The sequence below is a fragment of the Protopterus annectens genome, chromosome 14.part0 (genome assembly GCF_019279795.1).
Source record: "Protopterus annectens isolate FY-2018-M chromosome 14.part0, PAN1.0, whole genome shotgun sequence".
Classification (NCBI taxonomy): Eukaryota; Metazoa; Chordata; order Ceratodontiformes; family Protopteridae; genus Protopterus; species Protopterus annectens.
In genome coordinates, this window is record NC_056748.1 from 780,703,636 (window position 1) to 780,727,369 (window position 23,734).

At 34.0% G+C, this 23,734-nt stretch overlaps 1 protein-coding gene across 5 annotated transcripts in view; it reads right to left on the bottom strand.

Annotated features, from left to right (window-relative positions):
• CDHR1 (cadherin related family member 1) overlaps positions 1-23,734 on the bottom strand; it is a 532,835-nt gene that overhangs the window by 167,577 nt on the left and 341,524 nt on the right. The gene's annotated exons all lie outside the window — the stretch shown is intronic.

Here is a 23,734-nt window from a genome sequence, read left to right on the forward strand (position 1 = left end):
ATGCTGGATTTTAATACAACTTTTCTCCAACATAAATTCACACTGATTGCAGGCCCTACATTTAAAAGAACCACGAATACCAAGCAAAACTCCAAACAATCCTTTCTCTAAAATATTGTTAACATTATTATTCCTCCTATGAGTAAAATATGGTTTATGCCCAAGTGATTCTGATAATTTTGTATCCTATAAAATATTCTAGTGTTTGCTAATAATGTCCTTAACCTTGTGACTACTATTTGAAAAGGTAACACTGTAGACTTAAAACAATCATGTTCAAGATTAAGTTTAGGCAGATTTTCATCACGGCCCATTTCATAGATATTGCAATTAAATAATAATGGAGGAAACCTTCTGTGCCTATTTTCAGTGTCATACATGGCACTATTCTCTAACAACTTTAGTGGATATCCTCAATAAAAATAAACTCTTCAAATAGTAGTGTCTTGTAGGGAAAAATATCATCATAGTTCAGTCTATAAACCCAAATCATGTGGGCTTTAATTATTGATGCATGGGGTAACAGCTTAAAAAATGAAAGTAATTATTTGAAAATGTAGTTTTCCTACAAAATCTTGACAAATAACCACCATTTAAAGTAGCCTTATAGATACTAACAGCCAAATAATCCAAATAATATTTCAAATCCTTGGAAACCCTAGAAAATATTAGAATGATTAATATAGTACAAAGATTCTTCCAAAACTGATATTTCACCAGTCTAAAAAATGCACCCAAAATCTGAGGGTACTAATGCAGTCCTAAAATATAGAATTAAAAATGATGGAGAAATGCATCCACAAGCAATTACTAAACCACCTACTCCTCCATAATCTTCTAGCTGTCAACATGGTTTCCGGCCATTTCATAGTACCACCACAGCCTTGTTATCCTTTACTAACAGTATCAACAAAAATCGTAATAAAAATATTCCTTCCTCAGCATTCTTTGTAGACCTTTCCAAAGCCTTTGACATGGTCAATCATCAGCTTCTCCTCCACCTTCTGAAGTTACTCTCTCTCGACAATCCTGCTATGAACTGGTTTACATCTTACCTGGAAAACCGAAAACAAGCAGTTCTCTGGCAAAACCATCTTTCAGACCTCCTTCCCACCTCCCTAGGTGTCCCTCAGGGCTCCATTTTAGGACCACTATTGTTTTCCATTTTCATAAATGACCTTCATCTTTCTACTCTACTCTCTACCTGCATTCAATATGCAGATGACTCTACCATAATCTCTTCTGGCACATCCCAAACTGAACTTCATTCTCTCACACAAAAAGCTTTCACCACTATAGAACAATGGTTCTCTAACCATTGTCTTCTCCTTAACCCTAAAAAAACCCAAACTTTTGCTCTTTACACCTTCTTACTTGTCTCCCCCTCTTCATTTCACACTCATATCCAGTAATGGTACCGTTATTTCACCAGACCCCACCACCAAACTCCTAGGTATTACTATTGACAATCGTCTAAAGTTTGACAGTCACATAAACACCACAATAAAGAATGTTAACAGAAAACTCGGATCCCTCTATAGAATTAAACCTTTCCTAACACCTGAAGCCAGGACCACAATATCTAGAACTCACCTAATCTCTACCCTATTATATGCTTCTCCCATATATACCAATCTTTCTAAAAATAACCTTAACAAACTAGCTAAATCATACAACAATATTGCCAGATTTGCTACAAACACTCCCTACAGGATTCATCACTGCCAGAACCTAAAACAACTAGGCTGGCTTGAATTACCTCACCAATTACAATTCAACCAACTTATAATTGCCCACAAAGCCCTATACCAACCCAACAACACACCAATTCTTACTACCTTCATAAGGTCATATAACAACCTGAGGAATCTACGTTCCACTAACAAAATGTTGATTTACACTTCCTTATCATATAACTCAGCAGGCGACTCCATATTTTCTAACTCAGTTGGTAAACTATGGAATCAATTACCACAAGACCTTACAACCCTAACCTCTCTCCCACTATTTAAAACTAACCTAAAACATTTCCTCTCTAACCACTGGTTATGCTCTTGTACCAACCCTGACTAACTGTTATTCACTAATTTTCCTGTTTCATTTAAAACAGAATATTCTGAACTATAAACCTCTTTATGTAACTCTCTATAAACTGATCTTTCCTCTTAATTTCTAACATTATCGTTCCTGAGTACCACTTACCATGTTAGATTCTTTAACTAACTTTTTAATGGTGCTTTCTTTAAATTATGTTTTGGTATTTTTAAATTTTTACAAATCAAAATATGTAAATTGTAAATTTTTGTTAATCTGAGGATGCATCATTTTATATTAATGCTTATTTTCTAATAGTTGTACGATATATCTCTATGCTTTTTTCCAAGGATGTTTTTAATATATTTTTAATATGTCTTTAAGATGTTTTTTTACTGGAGCTTTTCTCCTCGGGTCTCCACTGAAAATGGACATGTATCCAGTTGGATTAGCCCGGTCAACAAATGTAAAATAAATAAAAATAAATAATAAAATGTTCTTAATTAATCAGAACCAAATTTGAATAAATGCGACCTGCTGGGGTATTCATCACAACTCATTTATTTTGATAATAATATTCCCCTTCAAAAAATAGAACATGTTCAGCAAAAATACCTCCATAAAATCCTCAAATAACAGATCACCACTTGAAATATCCTTAATAAAGACAAGGACATGTTAAATCCAATCTAATGCTTCTCTATATGGAATTGAGGCAAAACCATTTTAAATATCAATAAAAACAAAATAAACTTCTGAAAGGAAAGTACCCAAAATTTTCAAAAAATTCCATTAATCCTTTACAACATGCTTATGTTTGTTTAAAACAGATTTTACATTTATATTAATAATATAGACAAAGGGTCTAACTTAGAACCACAAGCAGCCACAATAGGTCATAAAGCAGGGCTCTTCCCAACCTTATGAACCTTGAGTATCTCAAATATATTTGGAATAACAGGATCCTTGACTGTCAAAAATCAAGTAACCTATTTTCAATATGTTCTTCCAACAAAAGATCATTCATCATTTATTCTAACTTCCTGTGTGAAAGATGCACCTAATGTTTTGAGGCTAACTCATAAAATTAAGTGTATGACAAAACATACATTTTGCATGAATAATTTATATAATCCATAAGGACCACACACCCCTTTATAAGGTTTCATAATTCAAAAGGATTTGTTTTTAGATAATTTCCTTACAAATTTCATTTCCTTATGTGTTAAATTATAACAACTATTTCTATAACACAGTTTTCTCAAGTCTACTTGACAATTTTTTTCAAATAAAGAAATCATGGGATAAAGTGGAGGATTCAGAATAATTTTCCTTCCAAAATTTGCTGTGTCAGGAACATTCAAAGTCTTTGCCTCAAAAATGTAACACAAAAGTTAATGTCTTAGTTTAAATTTTTAAATTGATAAAACAATTAATTGTATCAAAACATTTCATAGGAATAATAAAAAATAACCCCTCTTAAAGAGGGAATAATGTGTTTCTAACAACGCACATTTACCATAACTAAAAACTTTAAAAATATCCTGTCAAACTAAAACAGTATTGTTAACTATATTTGTGGGTAGGTCTTTGGATATTTATAGAAAACTGATGATAACTATGTAGGACATTAATGTATTCCCTTTAAGAAATAAAGACAATGATATACTATAAATATGAGCAAAGTAGACTATACAGACAATTAGAAAAAATTAGGACCAAAAATATAGGAACACTATAGAATAACTCATATCACATTTGTAATTAAGTAAATAAGTAATGCAAAAGTTAGTTTCTTAAAGTTTTAAATTGGCAAAATTAACCACATCAAAACATTTCATATAAATAAAAGAAAATAACCTCTCTTAAAGAGGAAATAATTTGTTTCTAACAAAAAAATACCATAATTAAAAACTTTAAAAACATCCTGTCAAATGAAAATAGCATTAACTATATTTTTGGATAGGTCATTAGGTATTTATGGAAAACTGATAATAACTAGGTAGAACATTAATGTACCCCCTTTAAGAAATAAATGCAATGATATACCTTGGAAATGAGCAAAGTAGACTATACAGACAATTCAGAAAAAAAGTAGGGCCCATAAATTAATATAGGAACACTATAGAAAAACTCATATCACATTTGTAATGAATAATGCATTATTATTGATATTCAGTACAAATATATTAGGATACTATAATTCAACTGCAAATTCAAATAGAATTGAGTAGATCATGTGTGTGAAAAGTTACAGCTGTCATATTTACAGTGTTCCTTAAAACCATGTTAGTTCTGCTTGAGAAAACAATAATAGCTAAGATTTAGGTTTATCAGCTTTAATAAATACATGTATTTGACAATTACTCATTGCTTCAAAATTTGCAACATATTATTTTTATCAAAAGTGCCATGCATGCACGGCAATTACAGTAAAGACAGTTTTGCAAACTGAAATTAAGATGCAGGAATAGGAACATGATTAGTGTGTCTAAAAGAAATGGTTATTGTATAGGTAAAGAACACCATTTTCAGTTCGGAGTTAGGAGAACTGGAAAACAGTCGTTAGAACCATCCCAGTTCAAGTGACTGTCATTCAAAATTGTGATTGTAAACCTATATATATATATATATATATATATATATATATATATATATGTGTGTGTGTGTGTGTATGTGTAAAAGTTATTTTACAGTACATCCCACACATATAGTTTTCTCGAGTGGAATCAAGTCAATTAACACACATCTTAGAAAAGGTACTCGTCAGGGATGCCTGCTTTCACCCAAATGGTCTCCATAAGTCTTCAAATAAATCCCAGAAGATATTTATGCATTTTCTCTAGGATGCTAAATCACTGGGGTTTGGAAGAAATAAATTATTTATACAATGCAGAAAAGGTGGAAATAGACATTCCAAAGACAGCATATATGGAGGCAGCAGATGGAAGGCAGTATTGTAGGAGCAGGACTAAAGAAAAAGTATTTGACATGCCATAGTGACTTGGAACATATGTTATGTAGATAACACTCACCTAAGGTCAGAAAATATAAAAGTCTGGGATAAAAGAGGCATGGAAATGGCTTAAAGGTTCTTGCAATGTAACTACTGAGAACTTGGAAAGTGGGAATATGGCACACAGGAGTCAAAGTTGCTAATGAAGTATTATATTAGGGTGAGTAGACAAGGAAACGTATGTATTCTATAAAGGATCTGGTGATTTGCGAATTTAAGTTTTTTTTTTATCTTTTTCAGAATTTACCCAGAGAATGAAGGAAAAAAATAACTGGTATCTATACTTACAGATGAGGGCAGTGACTTAGAAGATGTAGACAGGAAGGAGAATTTAAAAACAGAATTGAAATACTATGTTAATATGCTAACCCAACACCCATCAGTAAAGACGCTTTATACTGAGATTATGGCAGATGAAGAGCTAATTTGTTACAGTTAAAAACAAAGATTGATAAAAGGAGAAGGAAAAGTATAGAGAATATGAAATGGTGGAGCACCATTCATAGAACTTCAAATAAGAAAATTCCCATCATTATCTCTTTTTACTGATTTGAAAATGGCATACAGGTAACTCTAGTCCAGTTAAACAAGGGCATCCAAAATAACATGTTGGAGATGTGGGGAAATCAAGGCAGGGTATTTGTATATGATATGGCACAAAGGTACAAAATTATGGATGGAGTTAATAGATGCAATTAAAAGGGCCACAAGAGTTCATTTCTAGGTAATAAGTATGTCCCGTATGGCTTTTCAGAATTCTGGACTTCAAGGCTATCTTGAACATTCCTTTCTTGGGTAAGGTAGTGAGATATCTGGGTCTTCTCAGTTTGATTCACATCTTATGATCATTTGATTAAAGGACCATAATATGTGGTTCACACTCTTGTAAAAGTACACCATTTTGGTTCTTTATCAGACACTGTTGATTGTGGCCTCCTGATTACGTGTTTACATTCTTACTAGGTTTTATCTTCTATCTCTCTCTATTAGTCCATCTCCTACCCTCAGACCTCAACCAAAAGATAATCTTGGGATTAAATTCTTTTGACTCACACCCCTGGAATGCAAAATACCAAGGGTTTTAGTCTTGGGCCATCTGCTTTTCATTGTGTTTCTTGTTGTCCTTAGGAGATCTCATAAGATGATGAGGCTTTACATTCCACTGCCATGCCGATGATACCCAGTTCTAACTCTCATTTCCTCAGGACAAAATGGCAAGTGTGTATTTCTTTTGATATTAATTTGGAGGCCATTTAGTAATGGTGAGTTGTTAAACTGCTAAATTGCTGAAACATCTGTTAGTACTGTTGTAATCTCTCTGGAATATCCAAAGGTATAGACTTTTGTACATATTAAGAATGAAATGTATGAACTAAGAGAATTACATATCTCAGTTTACTTTTTAAATGTTCATCTTTGGCATTACAGAAATGTCAATTATTACTAAGTAGGCTGAGAAAGTATCAGCCTAACTAGTTAGTTGGTGCTTACTATAAAATATTGACATTATAATTAATGTATTCATGCTGGGACAGTTATAACTGTTTAAAACACCAGTCTTTACTGGAGGATATTTATCTTAAATTAGCAGGTATTTAGATGCAAAAAATCTCTATATTGCCACATTTCTTTAATTTTCCAAAGATTCATAGAAGTCTAAACTTTCTAACTTGAGACCCATTTTCTGTGGCAGATTTTTATTTTGAAGTCATTTTTGCATCAAACCATTAGATATACTAGAACCTTTCCAGGGTTTCTACAGTGTTTTGTGTAATAATGAGACGATGTGATCTAAGTTATATGTAAGTAACCTTTTGTATGTAAACTCTGCTTTCATTCTGACTGTAATATGCCTATTAATCATATATGCTACATCTAAATCCTTGAAAGGCATGTTGTCCATCGATGTACTATACACAATCTTATTTCCTTTTCCACACTGATTGTTACATGACTTTGCACACTCTATAATTTTATTGTCTTGTAATGTGTTTACTCAAATTGTACTGTCATGTGGAGCTTTTTTTCCTAGCCTTCACTGAAAAGGGGTTATTATGCCGAGTTGCATTATCCCAGTCAACAAATATAAAATAAATAGATAAATTTTTAGAAGCAAATGGTTATGATTTAATAGTTGCCATCCACTACATGTGGTTAAAAATATTGTAAAGCATCAGCTTTTGTTTGTCACTGGGAAGATGTCTTCAGAAAAACTGGAAACATTTTAGAAACCTTTTTTGACAGGGATTATGAAAGATAAGTTTTGAATATAGTGCGTGTCTTAGTCTTATCAAAGATATACTGCAGGGATGTTGTGCCTTGTATACATTATTAACTGCATAACTGTGCCATGCTGAGATTCACAGGGCATTCATATGTCACCAAGTAATGATGCTAGATTTATAAGTATGCACTGTGTTGCTAACAGGAAAGCAAAACAGATCATAAAATCTCCAGAGGTTAATACTGTCCAGAAATATTCAGGGTTTACTTAAAGTATAGCCAGAAATTTAGAAGAAAGTTTTATCCCAACAAATTTGCCATGACATAGTATCAGAAAATACAGCTAAGATGCAAAAATTGTTAAATGTAGCAATTATATTAGTCTAATACATTTTAACATCAAAGATGTATAAACATTTATTGCATCTATTATTATTATTACCACACTGGAAAAAAATGGGGTAATTTATATTGTCTTTAGCATTTTTGTTTTCATCTATTTGTTATGCTTTGGAAATAAAGGATACATACAAGAAGTACTGAACATTTACATGTTATCATGACTAGTAATATGTAGATAGCGTTATATAACTTTTTGTATGTAATCATAAATGTTCTTTTAAATTCAAGTTTTTATGTTATTATGCATTCTTTTTGTTAGAAAATGTCAAAATATCACCTTTTTAATCAGAAAAAGCTGTGCTAAGAAAATTAAAAATAAGTGAATAACCACTAATTGTCACATGATGAGCACAAACCCTATTAATGAAATCTAAATTAATTACTGTTTCAGGTTGTGTGGTAAACTATATAAGGTACACATTTTAATCTTTGTTTTTTTAAAGTTTGCTGCCTAACTGTAGAGAAAGTATCATAGTGAAAGTAAGCTTACCATAACAGCAGATGTTTGAATGATCGCTGCTGCAGTAGACCAAGCTATGTGGTTTGTATCCTGTACAGGATACAAAACCCAGCCAGCTTCCAAAGCTTTCAGGGAACCTTCCATGCACCCAAACAGTTAATCAACTGGAGATGATCTGACTAAAAGTCAATCCTGGGTGCCAAGCCCTCCAAAGCTTTCCTGACAAAGACAGCACACCTCAGTAGACTTTTGAGAATCAACGGTCATCTAACAATATTCCAGTATTTTCTGTAAAACTTAATTACTTGCACTATAAGAAAGCATTTTAATGACTGTGATATAACTTTTGTATTCTTTTAAAATGGGAGTTACTTTTTTACCCAGTTGTTAAGCAGCCTTTGCCACCACACTAGGCTGACAAAGTGCCACAGCCTCAGATGCGTGACTCTGATGTTGCCAAAGCTGGTTTCATGGACCAATCATCTTTTTTCCTTGCATTCTGCTGGTGTAGTCCCTTCAACCACCATGGACTAGGGGTTAGACATGTCCTCTGTGACTGTTGGAGTGCTCCTGGAGGAATGGCATTTTAAACTATCTCATACTAGACCTATGACTCAGTCAGTAGTTGAATTATTAGTTAGACCAGTAAGAATGGAAGAAACCTCAAAAGCTGCCAGTGGATTAAAATCAGTTATGACAGTGGGTAGGGATGTTTCTCTCATAACATTATAACTGGGGAGATCATTTTTAGGACAAGTGCTAACTGATACATTTAATATGTTGAGAGAAGAAACTCCCATAATGATGCATAAGATTCACGCTATCATTACTCTCTTTCCTAAAGTTTAGTCCACCATCTCAGTGACTAGTCAGTTTGGATCCATCTCACTTATAAGTTTGGATTAAAAACTCTTGTGAAAGGTGCACTATTTTATCCCATTGTACTGTATTTTTTTTGTTTTTTGGTTATGTTATGTTTATACAATTGCCAGGCTGTACAGTATTGCTAAAATTATTCTGTTTATGACATCTGGTTAATATCCCACCGAACTGCCACCAATAATGTAACATTCCCCACTACCCTGGTTCAGTAAATAATGAACTTCAATCCTCACTAGTTACTCCAGTGTGAGACAATCACTTAAACAAGAGTAATATTTCACAATTCCCCTAACAGCACACCAGGAATACGCTCTATAACCTGCGATTGAACTGTATACTTCTGTCTACCCCTAATGTAATTCCTTATTACATACTCCGGAGAAATATTTCCCAGTTTAAGACCTCTGAGACACTCACACTTAAATTGAATCTCACACATTCAAACACTTCTGGGAAACCCTGACACATATTTTCAGCTGTATCCCTTCCCCCAAATGATACTGTAAAATGCTGCTGCCAACCAGAGCATCTACATGCCCTTTCAAAGGAATTTCTAATTATTACAATTAGCTATTAAAACAAATGGTAGCAAATGACCTAAAGCAGCCAGGCTTTCAGAGTGGCCTGGGAATTATCAAAACATGTATAAGCACTCTCAAATCACTAAAGAATATTCTGATTGATCAGCCACAATGTAAGATAATAAAAATATTTAATAATGAGCAAAATGAGTAAAAATATAAAACAGTAATTTCAATAAACAAATAGAATTCAATCACCATGAAAATTAAATAAATACTGAAGAACAGAAATCCAACATTTAGAAAAACTCTGTGTAATCTAGTTATAATTTCCTATCTAACTGAAGAACACTGTCCCTGGTCTAAACTAAATATTACAACAGAGCAAAGGCAGGCTTACAGTTATTGATGAGTCCTTTGGGTATCCACTGCTCAGTACAACTGTGTACTGAACTGAACTGGACTACCACTATAATTGACTTCAACTATCTTCAGCAGGCTCTTTTATAGACTAGGTTATCTGTCTCAACTGTTCTGGTTCTTATTTTCATTTTACTGTTTGAAAATCAACAGACAGCTGTTTATTAAAGTTCCTCCCTGTCTTTCAACCTCTGAAAGCAAACACAGAGCAACTGGAAACATTCGGATGACATCATCTGCAAATCAGCTGACTCTGAGACAGTCTGCATTTAGAATCACCTTCACAAACATGCACAGTTAGACAGATAACAGAACACGATTCAGCTCTTTAAACATCCTGTACAGAGTATTGATCAACATACAAGAACTTATTTACAATACCATAGCTAGTCATGCTAGCATATATTACAGAAGTTAATCTAAAATTATGTACAAAACTTCACCCAGGCATGCTAGCACAGATGACATTGTCTTATTTCTTCACACTGTTATCTGATCTAGTGTTATCTGCTGCTTTTCCTTAAGTTTACTGCTATTACTGTTTCTTTGCTTTGTGTTAGCCAGTAGTAGTTGTTTTGTGGCAGAGAATTAAATTGCTACTATATTCCAGAAGATAGCATTATTGGCTGAAATCCTAGCTAATTTTCTATTGGTTCTTTTATTTTCTCTGCAGGGATAAGCAGTACTGAAGAGAGTCTGCTTGATGTCTTAATTTAAGATTTCATATGGCTGCATACAGAGCACATGTTCTGAAATTACTAAAGTTGATGTTTTCAGCTGACTCCTCATCTAAAGATCAGGAAATTAATTGTTTTCAGTTGTACCCACAACCACTATTTACTGTTCAAGTTCTACTTTAGTTTCACTGCACTCTTCTAAAGTTTGGGTAAAAAAAATGTTATATTGTGTCTATACAGTTGCCTGGATATTAACTGCATTACAAAAATGTTTCTAATGTCTGATTTAGGGTTATCCTCTGCTTTGCCTTAATTTTGTTGCTGCTTTATAAGTTTTTCTGCTAATGCTTGTTATTTTCTAAGAGTCAGTGGTAGTTGTTCTGTAGCAGAACACTAAATTGATTTGATTTTCTGGAAGTAAGCATTATTGGCTAAAATCTTGACTAATTTTTTATGTTTTCTGTCATTTTCTATGCTGGAAAAATAACTATGAGCGCCACTGCCCACAGCATAGCACAGCTCTCTACTAGACAGACACAGGCTCCTCCAGGTTAAAATTCTCTACAAATGAACCTAGTCATTCTCACACTCACTAAAAGTCTGTAGGTGTATCCCCACACTGTCTACTGATGATATTTGTGCTCAGTACTATCTTGGATAACTGGGAATTGTTTACATTCATCTTATTCTTATTATTGTTCCCTTCTTACATTGCAAATAAGAAGGGAATAAATAAATTCTTAAGCCACTTACCCTTAATATTACTTTATCCCCCTTTACACAAATACAAGCCATTTACTAGTAAATACTTAAAGATTTATTGACTATGCCCAGTAGTGCAAAACAGTATGCTGTACTAGTTAAGATATATTAAAGTGTGGGATTGAATTTGGTGAATCTTTTGTGCACCTTTTCAGAGATGATTTTTTTTGAGTACCCACAAAAAACAGAGCTGTACTCTAGTATAGGATGGATTAAGCTAACAAATAAGGTAATACGGATCTGAGACTGGATGAGATGGACCTCATTACTATTCCTAAATGTGTAATTCCCCCACTCCTGACAGCTGGCAGCTGCTATTACTCCATATAGTCAAGTCCGTAACAACCTTCACCCCTTCCAATACCCACAAAAAACAGAGTTGTACTCTAGTATAGGATGGATTAGGCTAACAAATAAGGTAATAAGGATCTGAGGCTTTCTGGATGAGATGGACCTCATTACTATTCCTAAATGTGTAAGTCCCCCACTCCTGACAGCTGGCAGCTGCTATTACTCCATATAGTCAAGTCCGTAACAACTTTAACCCATTCCAGAATGATGTTATTCAGAAGAATGTCTGAGTCAATCGGCAAATTGCCTAATCTCATTACTTTACGGTTTTAACATGGAACATTAGAACAGAAGATTTATCAGCTTAGTGAATGAAGATACTAGTTCAGATTATCAACATCTGAATGTTTTGCCATCATAAAAAATAATATTAATGCCATTGACGTATTTATTTGTTCAATATTTAGAATCAGTTGGAATAGAGGCAAAAAATTTAAATAGGATTGGTCCTAAGATGGACCCCAGGGTATACCTAATTTAAATAGAATTCAGTTCATTTGACAACCCTGCACAATGACCCCTTGGGATCTAAGATCTAACCATCTTTCAGCCCGTTTTGTAATATAGCTATGTCTAGTATTCATTTATGTATTTTTATTATGACTATGTGATCTAATATGCCAATGGCATTTGCAAGTTCTCATTTAGCATTATTACACTGGGTTCCGTATCAAGAGTGGTACAATCAGGATCATAGAAGTCCATTAAATTGGTAATATTACCCTTATACAAATTCACACTGATTTTGGTTTAAAAGAGGTGAGTACCAGTTCTGGGACATCTAGATGCTGACTAAGCATTTTCACTGCATTTACTAATTAATGAGACTAAACTAATTAGCATGTAATTATCCATTAAATCTGTTCTGTCTCCTATGTGATTTCGGACAATGTGAGATAACCACTAGTCCCCTGGAACAGTGTCCTTTGTTACGAGAGAATTAAATATTTGCAGAAGGTTGTACTAGATCATCTGTAATGATACAAATACATTTTCAGGCCCCATACTAGCTGTTTGTTTGATAGCTTCAACACCCCAGTAGTAATAATTGGGCAAGTTATGTCTGACATGTCATATAGATGCAGATTACACCAGAGATATGGACACTAGCAAAATGTATGCTAAATAAATCAACAATAACTGATCAATCAGAAACTATATGGTTGTTATATACTAATGGACGCACAACTGTTTTTCTCTATGAATTTATGCATCTACAGCAGACATATTATTGTCCTTGACTAAAAGAAAAACTGGTCATATCTTAGTTTTGCTTTTACTTTAGTGCTTTTTGCATATTTAAAGCACTCAATCACATTTTATTCTTACTAGTCTCATTTTTTCTGTACATTATACTTTTTAATTTTAATATTTAATAATCTCTATATTTTATTATGTAACCATTGTGGTTTTTGGCACCAATGCTTCACACCACATTTAGTAGTCAAGGTGACAAGCAGACACCGATTACAAATATCATACAATAATTACTGTACAAAATTATTCCATATAGAGCATGATTCATTCCAGTCTCTGACAGTTTTGTGCTTTTTCACCTTCTCCTTATCCAGGATTTTTATACGTGACTTGGGAGGAACTGGCTTCATTGAGGATCTAACACCAAATTCTAGTCCAGCATGGTCCAAATTGCCAAGTGTTCCCTTTCCTGCTAAGCACGGTATAAGTTAAGCTTCACTGGATAACATTAAGTCAAATATGTTTAAATCCTTCATGAAAAAGGGGATCATCTATGAACCTATCTTCAAAAAGAATTTGCATAAATGAATGGGGAACTGTAAATTCACTCCTGGGGTACTGCACATGTCCCTTATGGACAGCGGCAGTCTGTAAAATGACTCAGGGCTGCAAAACTCAAAGATCCACTACCCTGATACTACCTCATCCCATATCTGAGGAATTAAGATATAATACTGTCATATCTCTGGCATTATTGGCTAGGCTTGTAAAGGCTGTTGTGCCATTAGCCTATCCTATGAATCTATCAACCTATGAACTGGATATAGTTATTTAACAGCATTAAATCCACAAATTCAGTCTTAAAGTGGAAAACACCTGGATATGTATGTCAATCTGCATGTGGATAATTAAAAGCACCCAACATAATGGCAGAGTGATAGTTTATTAGCTTCACCTGATTACTTATAAAATCCACAAGTATTTCAATGCTCATGTTAGGAGAATGATAAGTGACCATTCTAATAGATTTTGGGGAGGTAGGCACCTCTAAATGAATGGATTAAAATTTGTGCTGAATACTCAACAGTCTTACCATAAGAGAATGCACAGAGGTTACATCAATTTCACCTCCAGCTTTAGATGTTCTGAGAAAATGTATATTTCTTATAACATGATATGAATATGTCTGGAGAGTGCTATGTTTCAGTTATGGCAAACATATGATATTTGTTGGTATAGGTTATACATTTAAGTTCATCCCTCTTTTTGACAAGACTTCTTGCACTGGTATAGTAAAGCTTTTAAGAAGAATATTTTTAAGTAGCTCTAATGTCTTTTGGAATGATTGTCTTTCATTTAGAAATACATTTAATAATACCACAAATTTTGTTTGATGAGACGTGCCCTCATTTATAACTTACATGGAACCTGGCATGCAAAAAAATACAGAAGCATACTGTGCCGCTTCTCAGTAAGTTAGTCCACATATCGCTTTTTCAAGGCCAAATAGGTTCAGACAGTTGTTGAAAAATCTACCTTTCTGAAATAATAACTACAATGTCTGGGTGAAGGAAAAAATCACTAAGAACCATTATTAACCCCTTAGACTAGACTCACACTTTTAATCATAAGAATCAGGTCATAAGTCCTGATGCTGGCTAAGAGTTTGTTTAATTGTAACAGAATTTCTGAAATTTTCAATCTGCTAAGGCAAGACCCTGTTGCATCTTCTCAGCTTAATGAGAGACCAGTCCTAGTATTATGTCTTAAGTGGGAGTCATCTAAAACCAAAACTCCCATGTTCGTTTGATTCTGTTCTCTTTTAAGCTCTGTAGGAAATTCTGGGAGGTAAGAAATGCCCACCAAAAACTTTCCTTTTCATCTTTTTGTTCCTGCAGTTCAAATACTCAAATGTCTGCATCTAGTGTGCATATTAAGTCCCATATTAATAGATTTCAGGACTACATTGTCATTACTTTCTTTGTGAAGGGAATGACTCAGAGTTATGTACAGGTTAAGGCCTGTGTGTGATCAAAAATTTGTCTCAGAATCTTAACTGCCCATATTAGTTAAATAGTCTGTACTGGTGTAACCAGTGGATACAAGGGTAATGTCCTACATATCTTGGACATTTTACCTATTAAAGCAGTATAATTGTGGTCAGAAGACTTATGCATACCTGATAAAGCTCTCTCTAATGTTTGGATTACAGTGTCAGTACCAAATAACTGTTTGCCTATGCAAGGTTCATAGTGCTCTACAGTTTGCGTTGCAGTGTTATTACCTGTACACAGGGCAAAATATTCAGATTAAGTTGTGCTATAGATTAGCTTCACACTCTTGGTCTACAAGTGCAGATTTATCAAATATAAACTTAATTGGGCAGGTAAAATGCTCTTTTATAATCAAACAATACCATGAGCAATTTAGATGAGCTTATTTTTTTTGAGAAATTATAGATTTTGATTTTCTAGATTTTCTGTATAACTGCACTGCACACAGATAGTGGTCTCAACATTAATGAATGTCCCTGTGTACATTTTATGCAAATAGAATTATATTCTTTAACGAAGAAAGAGCTAAAGAATTGTGCAAGTCTATAGTGCAGTTTTGTACTTCAGCAATTAGAATTAAGTATGAATACGGTACCGGATTCTGAACCAAGTTTAATTAAACACTGTTTCAGCCCTCTAGTTACACCTCATTGGTATCCAGCTACGAATACAATAAAACAGTGATACTACATTATATAGATCTTATTAGCCCTGGTTACCCTTAATCAGCAATAATATTAACAACAATATTGGTATTATGTCTCTTAGCATACTAGTTGCTGCTGCTTGCCAAATAGTGACCCACTGCAGTGGAGTTGCAACAATTCACTAGAACATTTAAGGTGAGTTTAATACATTCATTACAGATATATAAAATATATATAACTAAATATCATTGCTGCTCTGTTAAGATAAAATTTTACTTGTTGAATACTTGATTGCATTATATTCAGTATAGCTACTTCTTGGCTGGTGACATACAGTAGTATCAATAACAGCAGTGCAAAATCAGCAAACACTCTGTCCTGCATAGGTTTGTTTTCAGTTAACCATCACAATAGTTAGAAAACTTGCATCTGAATAAGAATGCAGTCAAACTCCTAGCCTTTAAACTTACTGAAACAGTAGCTTGTTGTCCTTCTCGCCACTATTCTCCCTCAGGCCCTGTCTTTCACATCTATCACATAGCATACACAAAGACGCATCTTTGCGTCTATGGAGACATGTGGCAACTCATTGCCAATAGCTGCCTAGAGCTATTCTGCTTAAACAGCAGCAGAGTACAAGGTGGATCCCTCTGCCATGACCATTGCTACAAATGTTACTTAAAACAAGAAATGATCGACAGTGCTGGTAGAGGAAAAACTAACACTCCTAAATCTCTTAAAGAGGACATACAAAGTAAAGTAAACTAAATATTTAGCAGGTCTACAATGATTCACCACTTATGGCACAACAGCACTTGTGTACTACAGCTTTCCAAGTGTGCATACATCTTTTCATGGGTTCATAGTTCTTACTGATGTATTGATCTGTGAGGATCCTAACAAGCCTAGTCTTACATTCTTATGGCACTTTTCAGCTTTTATATTTTGCATACAGATAACTTTGGGACATTTATATGTTTTGCATATCCACAGAGGTGCTAAACCAGGGCTGAACTTGTCGTTACATATCCATTCATCCAAGTTACATTTGACTAGACTGAAAGAAATACTTTGCTTTATTCATAGTGGAAGACAGTTCCATTGAAGTGGTATTCTCTATATTACAAGCCTATCCCTCCAAATGTTCTTTTTATTCTACAAAAGAAATTGAAATCCCTTGAAACATATTTATGAAACCATTGGATTTGCAAATGTCTAATAGGTCTGACAGAATATGGTCTATTTAAGATCTGTAAGGAAGGCAGGGGTCACCTCTCAATAGCTTGTATAGTAGTGAGAAGATAGACAAGGCTTTAAGAAGGTCTTAATAGTTTTTATGATGTACACCCTTGATTTGCATATAATGAAACATTGCACACTATATACTGGAGATATAAAAAGACAGTTGGTTGCACAGGCCCACTGATAAAAAAAGTGTCCAATCCTGGTGCACTCACTGGTGCCAGGGCTGGACAAAAAAGGCAGTGTAGAATCTTCAGGAAATGGAAACATACAAAAAAAAATGACTGGCCAAAAAAATCCATAAAAAATGACAAAGTGGACTATTGATAATAAGAAAGAACTTATGTTTTGTTACCATTTTACAAGAAGCCCAGAATTTCCAGATAGAAGGTATTTAGAAGGATTAAGAGAAATTAAAGAAAAAATACTTGCACAAGAATAACTGCCAAATGCTTCAAAGGAAAATTTGTATTCGTTAATATAACAGATTTATGAAAAACATTACATTGACAAAGGAACTTTGGACCATCTGGAAAAAGAAGCAATAGAGTATGTTTGAAAATTTAAAGAACAAAATTCAGAGATTTTTCAAAGGTGTAAAAAAGAAACATGGACATGGGAAAGAAAAAGAAATCTAGTGTGGTGGAATATATATGCAAAGGAGAAAGCCAAGCTAATCAATACAAAACAAGCAACTCCAAAGATACTTGAAGAGAAATATAGGCAAAGGAACCTGGATTTGGAATGGATTTGGAACATTTCACAATACAAAAATAATAATTTAAAGGGGGAATATAGAAAGCATGACTAGTAAGGCAGAAGTTAAACAAATAGAAACTGAAGTTATAGATTATCTGCAAAATGAAAGATTTAATATGGAGAATCTAATACAGGCAACCTCACATAGGTGGCATGTGTCTGTCTCCCTACTATGGTCCTTGGAGGAGGCCAGGGATATCGTTTGCAGGGAGATGTGGTCAAAGGGTGAAAGGTGGGCCTGACTGAGCTATTGCAGAGGTGGGGGTGATATACTGATTGACTACTTTGCCCACCCAGGCTATACCATGTTATAACATAGAGGAGAGGAAATCAGAGTAGGTTATAAGTTACATCCTCCTCACCAGATGGATGTTTCAACATGCTGAGTCCCCAGTAGCCTAAGGGTCTGTGACCAGTCCCATAAATACTGAATATAGTCCGGGGGGGACAAGAAATTAGCTGGTAGACCCACTATGGATGGAGCATGGGTGCCCGGCTAGTAATGAAGAATCTCAGAGGGAGTAAAAACAAGACAGATGAAGGAAATAGTTTTCAGAATGTAAATAAGACATAAAATGTTAGAAAATTGGTAAAACAGGTGAATACTGTAATCAGGAGTATTAAGGGAAAGTCACATAATGTAACAGAAATAAATAGAATATTTAACTGTGCGGCTAAACTAATAATGCATAAAGTGGTAAAAAAGATGAATACAGTAATCAGTAGTATTAAGAGAAATGCATGCAATATAGCAAAAATAAATAGAATATATTACTGTGCAGATAAACTAATAATGTATAAAGTATTACTACAACAACACAGCGTAACAAAGGAAAGGTAGGGAGCAAGCAAAATGCTACCATGGCAGCATCACATAGAGAAAACAATGCAGTTAACATAAGAAGTATCACTGATAGAAGAATATAGAAAAGGGAACAGATCAACAAAATACTTAGAATGATAGACATGATAAAAGCAATGCACAGTATCAAAACAGATCAAGATTTATCATATACTATTGCTGATACTAAAGTAAAAATATCAGTACAGGCAGAAAAACTTAGAATGTATGCAGACAAATATAAAGGAAAAGTATGAAATATGCAATTTATGGATGGCTCAAAAAGATTTTATGTACAACTGGGAAACAAAGCAAAAGGAATAGAAACACTACCAAAAAAAGAAGAAATAGACACATTTTATAAAGACACAGTTGAACATAACAAAGATGCTGAATGGAGAGGAGAATTGGAAAAAAACTGTAAGGAGCTCTAATGTAGGGGATATGAAATGGGATGAAGCAATGACATGAGAAACTAAGACAAAATTAAGAAAAGCTCCTACTCTGAATACCCCAGGCCCAGATGTAGTACCTAACTTCTGGCTAAAAGCATTATCATCTTTACATGAAGAATTATCCCTGAGTGAGAACTAATTATATGCATACCCTGAACAGACACCAACCTGGTTAACAACATGAAAAATGATGCTCCTCCTTAAGAGTGAACTTGTAATCCATCCTAAAAACAATAGGCTAGTAACTTGCCTCCTGATACTATACAACCTATAAACTGGAATATATACAGATAGAGTTAACAGTCATTTAGAAAAAAAATCAATTATGGCAATAGAACAAAAGGGTAACAAAAGAAAGTCATATGGAGCGCAGGATCATTTATTGTGAAATAAAACCATAAAACAGAATTGTAAAAGGAGGAAGAATCTACTTATATCATGGATAGAGTACAAAAAAGCTTTCAACAGCATCCATATTCATGGAAAAAGGGATGCTTACAGGTGTATAAGATACATAATACATTGATCAGTTCCATTATAGTGACCATGAAACATTGGCAAACCACTTTACAGTTGAGTCATGACAATGGTCAAATTATTATCCTAGGGATAAAAATTCAAAGGGGGATATTCTATTATCTGTCTTTTTCACTGCTGCTGTTTTGTCTTGCCTTTAATCCATTAAGCTGTTTGCTTAAAAGATTAGGCTATGGTTACAATTTTGCTCCCAGAAACTAACCTTCTTTGAAGAAATCTTGTCTACTTTTGTGGATGACATAAAACTGTGTAGCTCATCGGGTAAGGAGTTGAAAGCACAAATACAAATGGTTAAAATGTTCTCTAATTATATAAAAATGTAATTTGGTCTTGATAATCTGTGAACAGAATAAAATATAAAAGAACTTGAGCAGGAGGGAATATATAAATACTTGGGACAGATGAAGGATCAGCAATAAAACATGAAAGCTAAAAATAAAACTCAGTAAAGAATAAAGTAATATACTGAAAATTGCCTTGATATCTACGAATAAAGTCCAACCCATAAACCAATTTGCTTTTCTTGTTCTAAGTTACAGTTTTGGGGTAGTCAACTGGCCTCAAAAAGTATTGGATCTGTTGGACAGGAAAACAAGAAAATGATTCACACTTATCAAAAGATATATAAAAATCATTGTATATTAAGACTGTATATTCCTCACTCTGACAGAGGTATGGGCTGCCTTAAAATTGATTACATGTATAGATCTTCAAGTGTAGGACTGCATACATTTCTGGTGACCTCACCAGATCCAAACATAGGTCGGTTTTAAAACACAAAGAGAAGAAGACTGAGATGTATCCTTGCTAAGTTTAACAGAAGCATTTCAATGTGATGTGGGAATAGAAATCAATTAGTAGACAAAAATCAGACAGCAACTGAATCTGCCAAAATTATAAGACTATAAGGAGAAGGATCAGATGAGAAGGAAAAAATGGTGACCAAAGTTTGAAGCAGTTATGATTAAGGACTGTTAAATTGAAAACAAAAGATGAAAAGTTAATATTGGCAGCCGAGGATAGTGGACTACATACACATTGGTTTACAAAATTCCCCAAAAATGTGGGAGAAAAAAATAAATGCAAGTTCTGTAGAAAAAAACTGGAAACATCACATCTTGTTACTAGATCTGCTACACTCATTGTAAAGGCCCTATATACTGAAAAGCAGAGTAATATTGCAAGACTGTTGGATTGTGGAGTGTGCAATATAGAAATAGATAAGAACCACTGGAAACATGAACCACAAAGCATTATACAGAATGATGAAGTGCATATCTTATGGGATCACCTATTACCAACAGTTTAAAAATAGATGAGAAAAAACAAATATAGTAGTCCATGAAAAAAGAAAAAGTAGCATTAATGACTGACATTGGTATACACAGTGATTACAGTGTCTTTTATAGAGAGAGACACACACAAATTCATAAAATACCAGGATTTGCAGGTAGAAATGAGAGCAATGTGAAATAACATACTCAGTTTCAATAGTAGGAATAATGGGTGTAATAAAAATGAATTAACATTTGTACTTAGATATGATATCAATACATGCAACCCCATTTGAATTATAGAAGGAGGTAATTTTGTGCACATTGTGGGTGCTAAGAAGAGCGCTCTTAGATAGCATCAGAAACTGAAACAATACTGATTTCATGAACTCTAATAGTACCTGTGTTAGGAATAGGGTTCATTTCCATCATGATATTACAAACCCAAAAGACTTGGAGAAATTAAACCATGAGATATATAGAACCATTGCTAGGGAAAACACTGGGACAATGCTAAGCAATATTACCATACACTTTGGACATTCTGTGACATAAGCTTAATGAACAATATGGGGCAGAGAGATAATATAATGGTTAGTGTTGATTTTTGACAAGAAGTACTAATGTTTCTTAGTATGATATTTTCACCTTCTTAAGTAGTTCAGTACAAGCATTAAAAAAGAATATGATTATCTGCATCACCCCAAAAGCAATGCTGCCTTGTAAATATTTCAGTGCCTACAACCTTTATGAATGTTAATCTGAGAACAGCTCACAACATTACAAGAAAAAAAGTTATCAGCCTGTTTTAAATCATACTTCTGAATTTTTGTTATAGTTAATCCTGCCTTTGTAAATGCAATAAATATCATATGAGAAAGACAGCATTTCATGTTAAAAAGTAACTTTAGAAATGATAATTAGAAAGAGCTGAGAATTAATATAACAAAATATTTTTGTCATTTCATTATAATATTTACCGCAAGGTATTAATTCTAAAATAAATGAAAGGAAGAAATGAATTATTGCAAATGGTGGATATGCCTATTTTTAATATACTGCACAATGTTTTTGAGAAATGTGAATGGTGACTGAGACCTGGTACAAGTCAGATGGTTGGTGAAAAGTACCACTGTTTTCATTCTTTTCTTATACGTTGAAGGTTTGGTGAAAACAGAAGGTTTAAAACTGTGATCAGGTGGATGGTTAGTGTTTAAATCCCATCAATGCCACATAAAATTTCTCACATTGATGGCGCTATTGCTGAAGAAAGGTCCTAGCTAGCACAAGAGAGATGGTCTGTTGAGTCACATGACTGATGCCCAGCAGGTTAAAATAAAAGAAGAAAAGTGCACACAGGTCTAAGTCAATCAGCAGTCCACAAGATGCAACCTCTTCCCACGACCATACAGGGAGTAAGCACTGCAGCCCTGGATATAGGCTTTCAGCAGCCACACCCAGAGAGATGAAAAGTGCACAAAAGTCAAAAAATAAATATATATGTTGGAAGATTAAATGTTAAACCCTTAATATATATGCACTTATACTTCAATGTACAATAATAACAACTGATTGTTATCCTCAAACTATTTTTATTAAAACGCAGTTAAAACATTGGTCAAATAAGGCAAAAATGTCCTTTGTTTAATCATTTTTGTTGCACATACACTTACCTACAAGCATTTGATGTTATGCATTTCAGAAAAGCAGATTGATTGATTTATTGATTGATTGATTTTAATTTATTTATTTATTTAGTTTAGTTCAGTTAAGTTATACATTGTGGAGTTGTTACCCTATGTCAAGTAAACTAAAACTTAAAAGAATATTATTTTTGAAATGTTTCAGATTTATGACGTAGCATAAAGGCATACAACTACACATCTCCACTACTGCCAGTGGAATTCCCATGCATTGGTCTTGGGACCACAGCTCTCACACTCTCTACGACAAAGAAGGGACAAGCAGGTAATGCCGTGTCATTTTTTCTCCTCCCTCACACCAGTTCCAGCAGGCTGTCTGAGACATTACTCAAGCTTAGTTTTGCCTGGGTCACAGTCAGGGTTTCATCCCTATAGGTCAATGACGGAATTCTGAAACTATTCCATATGTGAGGCATGTTAGTAAATAGCCAGTAATATGAGTATTTAGTAGGTTCAGTAATAAAAAAGTAATGCAACAGCTGTTAGGGGATTTTAGTAAAGGTGATTCTACCAATCCTCACTTTTTTGAACATACTGAATTGGATCTACTTAAATCAAAAGTTTACAACTCTTTCTCTGTCAGTTTTTTTCCTCCAAAGACAGTATGATTTTTGTATTAGAATCAACATACTGCTGGTTAGGTGGTGATTTAAAACTTGGGGGGGGGGGGTGCAGTAAGCATATGGGCAAACACTGCTGTTTCTATTTAGTATTCTTTACTTTCAAGAAAACAGCATCATTGATTATGTATTTTTGGCAAACTATGATTTGGACAATCCATGTTTGCTAAACAATTCCAGTAGTTTTTGTCACTGAAATGAAATACTGAACAAAGAAAGAATGTAGGAAGAAAGGAAGGTGAACTAATATGAATTATAGTACATCTTAAGCACAAATATTTCTTGTATCTGGCTTTAATACAAATAACGTACACGCTTTTGTACATAGGCAGGTTTGTGGTGATGCTTTTACACAAATATACAGTGTTTCAGACAAAATGGCAATACACAAGCATATGGTCAAAGCTTAATCAGTTAAAATTATTGTTCAAGTAAAGTGGGGATCATTTCACTTCTGTCAATTAAAGGTTTGACTCAGAACTGTAACTTACAAAACAGTCTATAAATGCCTCCATTGGCATTGTAAGAATTACTTCTTTTACAGAGATATGCATGTGACAAGTATCACCTTGTGAAACAGGGACTTAACTCTGTGGTTTCCACTCTTTACTTAGCTCATTAGTAACATATGCATGATTACATTTAATCAAAATTCCC